This window comes from Pogona vitticeps, chromosome 4 (assembly GCF_051106095.1).
Source record: "Pogona vitticeps strain Pit_001003342236 chromosome 4, PviZW2.1, whole genome shotgun sequence".
NCBI classification, from domain to species: Eukaryota; Metazoa; Chordata; class Lepidosauria; order Squamata; family Agamidae; genus Pogona; species Pogona vitticeps.
Window position 1 is genome coordinate 115926282 of NC_135786.1, and position 9132 is coordinate 115935413.

Sequence of the window (9132 nt, forward strand, 5' to 3'; positions counted from 1 at the left end):
CTGTTCACAACATGGGTTCAATCCCAAGTAGCTGGCTCAAGGTTCACTCAGCCTTCCATTCTTCTGAGGTAGGGATGGTAAATTGAGTACCCAGCTTACTGAAGGAGCAATTTATAGCCTGCATAAATAAATTATGTAAACCACCAAGAGAGTGCTTTAAGTGCTATGGAGTAGTATATAAACAGCAAACTTTTTTTAGCCTACTGCCAGGCATTATTTTTCCATTCCAATGGCCAAAATCTTGTTAAGTTTAAGCAGCAGCAATGATGGTCATTAGCTTGCACTGCTAAAAATTTATTTTAAATTCATTAAATACTTCCTATCCACGATCACTCCGTTTTAGGGACTGAGGCTCCCTAGAGCTTTGGAGCCTTGGGGTGGAGGAGGAAACCTTTAAACACCAAAAAGCAATGGCAGATTATTTCCAATGGTCCCAATCCCAGCAGTGGCAATTTTTGATTAATGAAAACTAGGTCAACATTAGAAACAACAATCTATATCTTGCCGTGTAATTGCAACTGTCTAAACGTCACGGCACAATTCACTGGGTAAAGCAATCAGTTGACTAGGGTTCATTGTGTTGCGAGATAAAGGACAAAATTATATATCTGATATGCATTCCTCTGGTTTTCCAAGGGTTGGGACATCCCAGTGACAATGCAACCAGATTTACACTCCTTAGACTGAAAGTACAGTGGTGCCATGATTTACGACCATAATCCATTCCAGAAGATGGCCGTAAATCGAAATGGTTGCAAGTTGAATCGTCATTTCCCATTAAAATGTATTGAAACCTGTTTAATCTGTTCTGGCTGTTTTTTGGTTGTATGCAGAGGTGCCGGTTGCAAGCCGAAGCATTAACGAATACAAAAGTGGTTAATCTGTCCTCTACCACTAGGGGGAGAATTTTTCTTCTTTTAACCTAAGATGACTTAGGTTTAAAAAAGGGCAGGAAAGGAGAGAGGGAGGGGAGGAACAATGGGGGAAAGAGAAAAGAAAGAAGGTCATCACTGGGGCACACAGACCCCTCAGACAAAGGTTTGTGCTGTTAAGCACAAAAAGAGAGAAGATAGAGAGGGAGAAGAGAATGGGGGGAGAGTTTGGAATCTAAAACACCAAACCAAGGACCTTTTAAACAAAACACATTTTAAACCAAACCAAGCACCTTTTAAACAAAACACATTTTAAAACCAAACACCATTTAAAACAAAAAAAAAAAACATTTTAAACCCACCCACCAACACCTTGTTCCAGCAAACAGACCCCCTCAGCACAAAAAGAGATCACACACACACAGAGAAGACAACGGGGGGGGGGGGGAGACTTGCATCTAAACCCCATTTAACACCATGATTTTAAAACAAAAAGACTTTGAGGTCAAAAGCCCATTTTCCACCATGCCAGCCACAGCAGCCCCACACAGAAAATGTTTTGATTTTAAAACAAAAAGACATGGGAGTCTAAACTCCATTTTACACCATGCCAGCCACCACAGCAGCCCCTCACAGAAAATGTTCTGATTGTAAAACAAAAAGACTTCGGAGTCACATTTTAAACCCACACATTTTAAAACAAAAGAGAGGTCACAGTACACAAACCCTAGGAGTCACAGAATGCAAAAATAAATAAATTTTACATTTTAAAATTACAGTCTAATTTTCACATTTAATTCTAATTTAATATTACAGTCTACTTTTCACATTTTAAATCCACACTGCAAGACCCATTAGAGCACAGAAACATAACCCCCCCACCTAGCCCAAACCCAAGCTGCAAAAACCCTGTACAGTAAATATAATGTATTCACCCAGAACAGGCAGTCTCTCTGTTTCAAAAAAGGAAGTAAAAAATCCAAAAAGCAACCAAATTCCCCAAGCCCCATCAGAAATGGGGAGAAAAAACAAAACAAAAAACCCACACAAACCCCTCAAGACCCATCACAGCACAGAAACATAACCCCCAGCTCAAAGCCACACTGCAAAAACGCCCAGAACAGTTTTTAAAAAGCAGAAAACAGCACCTTACCTCCCTGCAAACACACACATGCTCACTCCGAAGCAGAAGGAGGCAGTTCCTATGCCTACGATGATGACACACACACTCTAACTGCTGGGGCGAAAGAGCTACAAAGAAGCAGCCTCATTGCCACCTACAGTTAGAAATTTGAATTTCCCGCCTTTTCCCCCTGCCTTTTTCTGTTTGTAAGTGGAAGCTCCGATCACAAGTAGAAGCAAAATTTTGTGACTGGAGCTGGTTGTAACTCGAAATGGTCATAAGCACGGATGTTCATAAGTTGAGGCATCACTGTAGAAGTTTCAGTTTCTTATCTAAAAATAAGAATGAACTAAACTCACAGAGTTACTGTGATTAAAACCTGAGAATTCTAATCAATACACCAATACTATGTACATGATAATATCTTATACACACCCTTGATATCACCAGTGATTTCTAATTCATTGTATGAAAGAAAAAAGAGCAAAAATTTGTATGGTCTAATTTATATATATTTAAACTTAAACACAGGGACCTGGTGGCGCTGTGCCCTAAACTGCAAAAGCCTCTGTGCTGCACGGTCAGAAGACCAGCAGTCGTAAGATCGAACCCACGTGACGGAGTGAACTCCCATCGCTTTGTCCCAGCTCCTCGCCAGACTAGCAGTTCGAAAGCATGCAAATGCGATTAGATAAATAGATACCACCTTGGTGGGAAGGTAAAACTGTGTTCCCTAGTCACACTGGCCACGTGACCATGGAAACTGTCTTCGGACAAGCGCTGGCTCTACGGCTTGAAAAACAGGAGAGCCCCCTAGTGTTGGACACGACTGGACTAAAAATGTCAAGGGGAACCTTTACCTTTACCTAAACTTAAACACAGATTTCAGAAGCAGAAGATAAACAGAAGATCTGGAAAATCACTTTGTTTGGGTTAAAACTCCCAAAGGCCAGGAAGCAGTTTGAAACAGTATACATTTTCAAGCTTTGTTTCATATGTAGGGTCTTCTAAGAGTTAATACATAACTAAAGATATGCTAAGGATAACTTTTAATGGTGAATTGTTTCTGCATTTTCAATAAAATGAAATGAAAATCTAAAGGACTTTAAAAAGAAATATTTGAAAATAAGTTTTGTTTTCTGTGACCTAGAAGCTGGAGCAAACTGGACATAGAAAGATTTTTGGATAAACAGTGAAAAGATAATTAAGTTGTCTAATGGAAGATGCCACTTTTCTAGTATCCAATCCTTTGTTCTGCCATGTGTTAGTGATGGCATTGTGCTGCTCAATGGGATGTGAAATGGAAGCCTGTAATCTAGGAAATGGGCCAGTTTTAATAACTGCACTTTTTCTTAACAAATAACCCTATACTGTGCAACAGCATTGTCTGAAGAAATGTCTTTTATTCACCTCTTGCTGAAAACATCTGTGTCATTGCTGTTGAATAGCTTCTGTGGCTAATGAATGCCAAGGACAGCTTTTACCTGAACTCCATCTCAATGCCAGATCTAGCAGCAAGCCTAATATTCAACCCTGTGCTCCCTCCAGTGGCAAATGAGGCATCTTCTGGCCAGCACACAGTATGCCTTTCCTTGCACTTCAGGGGAGTCATTCTGTTTGCAGAGCCCAGACTTTCCTAACTGCCTTGCCTTGCATCCTAGGCAGGTTTAGCTGAGGGAGAACTGTCTGTCACGCACCCCCAGTGACCCCTGTATGTTCTGCCTCCCACACAGGTTCACCTTTGGACATGACTTGTTCTTTTCCCCTTTTTCGCTGCCACCAGAGGATATTATCCTCACTATATCAATTATGAATCTCACACTCTTGCTGCCAAATATAACAAGGTTTATTTATGGAGCAGTAAGTAAATCACAGAAAGAAAATCATATGATCTTTCATTCAATAAACATGGATTTGATTACATGTAAGCTTGCTTGTATTCATTTACCTTAATCAAGGTCTCAGTATACTCTGCCTGTCTATGTACTTAACTCTTTAATATTCTCTAACACACCAACTGTCCAATATCTTGTCTAAACACTTCACAGTCTTCTCCCTAACTCTCTCAGTCACACACAGTTCTCTTGACTCCGCCCCTCCTGTCCTGTCATAGGCTCCTGCACTAGAGCTCTAAAATGACTGACAGGAGTGACATGTGGGCTGTCCGCCACACTGTCCTTCAGCCTTAATCAGTGTTCATTCTTCTCCTAAAAGAACCCTGGCTGATGGTAACTTTGGTTCGGGAGCGAGGAGGGGGGACACCATCACCATGCTGCAGATCTTAGGAGTATTTGAGACAAGTCCTGACAGTTAAAGTGATAAACATCTGAGAGATGCTTGTAGTAATGCTGTATCACCAGAGAGGTTTTAGAAGGTACTGGATGATGCAGTTTGCAGCCACCAAAGTTCTGAGCCTGAAACTGAAGAGGGATCCCACCAACATTTACAGGAGAAAAGCAACAGAATGCTTGCAACACTTGGAAAAGGACCATGCCATCAACAGGGTAATCTATCACCTGTTGTATCCTGGAGAGGCCCCCCCACCTGCCTTTATGGACTTCCCAAGATACACAAGGGAGGAGCTCCCCTCAGACCCATTGTCAGCCGCATAAACTCGACAATATACAACATTGCTAAATACCTGGCCACCATATTAGCGCCATTGGTTGGACACTCGGACCACCACATTCACAACTCGGAGGAGTTTGAGTCCAAGGTCAGGGAACTTTGATCATAATAAAAAGTGCGAGACTTTACAAAATATGCACTAGTCTTAATTTGTTTTTTTTTGTTATGTGCTGTCAAGCCATCTCTGACTTACAGAGCCCCTATGAATGAATGGTCTCCAAAATGTCCTGTCCTCAACAGCCCTGCTCAGCTCTAGCAAACTCAAGCCTGTGGCTTCTTTTAAAGAGTTGATCCATTTCATACTTGGTCATCTTCTTTTCCTCCTGCCTTCAATCTTTCCCAGCGCTCTTGGGTCCCCCCCCCTCTTCTGAATTTTAATTTAGCATCTCTTAATTTAGTCTTAAATTAAATTAAATCTTAAGTCAAAAGCTGTTGGGGTGATAACATGGCACTAAAAATGGATGTGCTACCTCAGATTTTATTTTGATTCTAAATATTCCATCATAATTATCCCAATCAAATAAAGCTACCAATAATTAACTGGCAAAAATTGATGTTAGATATTTTATGAAAAGAGAAAAACATTGAGAATCACAGGTAAAACTTCCTAGTACTGTATCTCATAATGAAAGAATACTTTTCCTGTTATAAAAAGATGATGATGCAACCATGTTATCCCATCTTGGATTTTATTTTAGAACTAAAAAGCGTTTATTTCTGGAACATGCAATATTTGGATGTACACACTCCTTGGCATTGGACTACTGTTGACCCTGATATCGTTCAATCAAACCCTTGTATGAGAAATGATAATAAAGAGATCAAGAATAACTTAGTAAGATAGAAAAAAGGCTTGTTGAAATAGGAGAAACAATAATAGATGATAGTGTGAAGGCAGCCTGTTCTAGTTTAAGCAAGCTGTGTATTTGATCAGTAAATTATTAAGAAAAAGATGGATTGCTCTAATGAATCATATATAATTTGAAATGATAATCAGTAAAGTGTATTTGGGGGAAAAATCTAAGACAACTTTATGATATAATTGGTAAATTGGAGCTGTTTTATCAATAGGAAAGGGAACAGGGTTAAAATGAAGATGATATCACAATAGACATGGAAAGAGATTTGAAAGCAAAGGTCACAACAAAATGTCTGTATGAATCTTACAGAAGGTATTTTTTAAAAGTCCTTTTCAGTGGCACTTAATGCCATTATGGATTTAAAAAAATCTACATAGGGATGGAGATGTGAAGTCTACAGGGTAGACATGTGTTACACCTTTTTTGTTCGTAAAAAAAAATAGCTGGGTGAATAGCTCAGGGAGTTGTCAGCCAGAGATTGTGACTTTGATTCTCCACTTTACTCCCAGGAGAGCAGTGACCCTGTGTAGCCTTGCACTGTCCCAGACTCTCCTAGAAGAGGGGAATGGTAAACCACTTCTGAGTACTGTACCTGGAAAGTTTCTCCATAAGTCGGAACTGATGGCATGTAATTGTTGTTCTTTTGTTAACCGGAGTGATATTTTAGGAGATACTGAAAATATTTCAAAAGATGCATTGCTAATGATGATACAGTTTTGTTACATTAAATCAGGAATTGTGTCAGAAAACATCAGAAAGATGGTTCATTTATCAACAGTATATTTAGCTATTGATTCACATTAAAATCCGTTAAGCCTCTCTTGAACTGAGCGGCTTTTTGGAGTTTGAAGCATGGGTTATATAGTCAAACCAATATTACTAGCATATTTTTAAAAAGGAAGAACATGGGAAAATCAGTTCATTGATGGTCGGAGTTTGTTTATTACACACCAGAATACAAGATACAGCTCAATTATTTGCTGTAGTAATAATGGTAGAAAGCTACATGAAGCTTAAGAGTACAGAAAGTTCAATAGTTTGAGAATAGTACATTATAAAACCATTGACAAATGTGTTACTTTTTGATTTGCTATTATTAAGTCTGGGCATAATTTAGATGCTTTCTTAAAAATAAAGAAATAGAATGACATTCATCTGGTGCTGTAAGATGGGGTGAGGTGGGGAGGGATTTTTAGTGACATAAACCATGAAAAATGTCTTGTTTGACAATGGAACCAATTACCTTGAGAGATGGTGAGCACTTCAATGCAGGAAATATTGAGGAGAAAATTGGACAACCATCTGTCAGATCTATTTTGATTTAGTTTCCATCACTGAGCAGGGGGTTGGACTCGGTGGCCTTATAGGCCCCTTCCAACTCCATTATTCTATGATTCTATGAAATACAAGAAAAGACTTGGATGTACATATGCACACATTCCAGCAGGTAGGTGGAAACTGAGGGAAATTTGGGTTACAACCCTGATGGAATATTGACATTCCTTGCCTCTATGTTTGGATTGGTTTAGTTTCCCATGTGCAGTTTTGTCTGCTCTGTGGGGCTTTATAGTGGGGGGGGGGGGGAATCAAGTCTCAGACATGAATTGAACATTGTTTTGCAGGAGGGCAGCAATATCTGTTCAATGCAAGTGGAACTCTTTACATAGATGTAGAATTGGTGTCTTTTCAGCTCCCTGAACTTCATGGTTAAGTCAATTCAGTCCACCCACTAAATCCAGTACAATGACTCAGAGACTTTTCATACATGAATATGAATCATTAACTCAAAGCGACACTGATGACTTTTTTTGTGACAGCTGATATATTTCTTTAAAATATAATCTTCTCCCCTCTTTTCAGGACCTTTTTTAATGCTTAAAGAAAGCTCCTTGGTTTAATATTTGGGAAATGGGCCAAAATCTACTGAGATTTGCTACTCTTATGGAACATTGCTGAGAGGGGCACTGTAAGAAATTACTGGGCAGCCAAATGTTCTTGGTAATATTAAAACTTTCTATTGGTCTTAAATATTACAAAGCTGAATTTGATCTTTACTGGCTAGATTGTAAGCCACTTGCTTTGTTTTCTTGTATAAGGAAGAAAAGAACTTGAGTAGAAAAGAAGAACCGGCTGATATCAGATAACATATCAGAGATCTGTTGCTAAGGATGATGGGAGAAGGGAATGAGTTGCTAGGTTTCAGTTCTGGACAGGGCTGGCCCACATTTGAACAGGTGTCTCCGGTGGGGGTGTGTGGAAGAGAAGGAAATACAATATACAAGGACCATGTATTTCAGCATCCTCTTTTCCAATCATGTCATCTAGTCTGTTATCTCTGGAAAGTGTTCTGGGAAGACACAAAGACAGAAGCTCTCCCTTGCCCCTGGAATCCAAGGGGGCAGAACCTGTGGGTTTCCAGCCCCAAGAGCAATCTAGCTTCCTTATTTTATGCACAAAAATGTAAACGAGCACTTACCAACCTAGTGCTCTCTAGATTTATTAAGACTATCATCATCTTCTGTTGACTAAGAATGATATGGGGTATCATCTCTAGATTAACTATCAGGAAGGCAGTAGACTGAGAGCAGATGCTGGCTCATTTGAAACCTACTTGTCTCACAGAAAGATGCAGAGGACTTGGGATTCTGTGGGAGTACCTGTGCTATAATTGTATTCCATGTTAACATCATAATGTTCTGTGCTTTTGTCCAGTAAACACTGTCCTTTTCAGCTCTCTAACTGAGACATTTTTATTCTGCCAATTTCATTTCTTTAAAAATATGGAAAATGTTCATTATGCTTCAGAGTGTTACAGTTGCATACTAAATTTGGTTTAGTTCACAATGATTCTTATTTGGCACAATGAGATCTCTTAAGTGTTGCCAAAGTGTGTAGGAAGCACAGAGCCTTGAGGGCACCTCCAGATGGGAGATTTGTCTGATTCACCAACAAGCAGTAGCCACAAGCCGCAAAAGGGGGTCTCCCTACCAGTCACTGCTGCTGATTACTACTGGTACAAAGAAAAAGCTGGTTCAAGTGGGCTGGTATATAGAGAAGGAAGGTATTATATGTTAGAATGGTTGTGCAAGCTTTAAAAAAAGCTTGTTCAGGGTTGACTCACTTGGAGTGTAGTATACTACAAGTAGTACTATAAGATGATGATGTTTAAATATGATACTGATAATTTAAGACCATATGAACTGAATGACTGTTACATAAAATATCATTCAATGTAAAACCAGTTCTGTGACATTATTTTAATGGGCTGACAAATTGTTACCTCTCATTTGCAAATCACGCCTAAGGACAACATGCTCTGCAGACGTTAGCATGTGACAGCTGTTACATACAGCACTGATGTTACCTGTCTGTCATGGGTTTGGAGGGAAAGTTCCATCCTATGGGGAGTGGAAGGCGGGACATCAGGAGGAGGGGCTGTACTGTATAAATATGTGAAGCGTGTGTGGAGAGTTGATGAGATGCTGAGAGACACTGGGTTGTGACGAAGCAGCAGCTGGGAAGAAGAAGCTGTTGTGGGAGTCTGTGTGTCAGACAGGGTACTACTGTGTGTCAGAGTACCAACCTGATAGGTTCAGGTGTCTGTTGGTTAGCCAGAACTGATAGGTTCAGGGTCTGTGCTTCAAGTAAG

The 9132-nt window shown here is 39.8% G+C and overlaps 1 long non-coding RNA gene across 1 annotated transcript; it reads right to left on the reverse strand.

The window, feature by feature from the left end:
• Nucleotides 1-224: 224 nt before the first annotated feature.
• Nucleotides 225-8679, reverse strand: LOC144588874 (uncharacterized). Its single transcript, XR_013544616.1, has 2 exons — nt 1166-8679; nt 225-1128 (listed from the first exon to the last, which is right to left on the reverse strand). It is a non-coding gene; the product is annotated as an uncharacterized LOC144588874 (long non-coding RNA).
• Between the last annotated feature and the right edge of the window lie 453 nt (nt 8680-9132).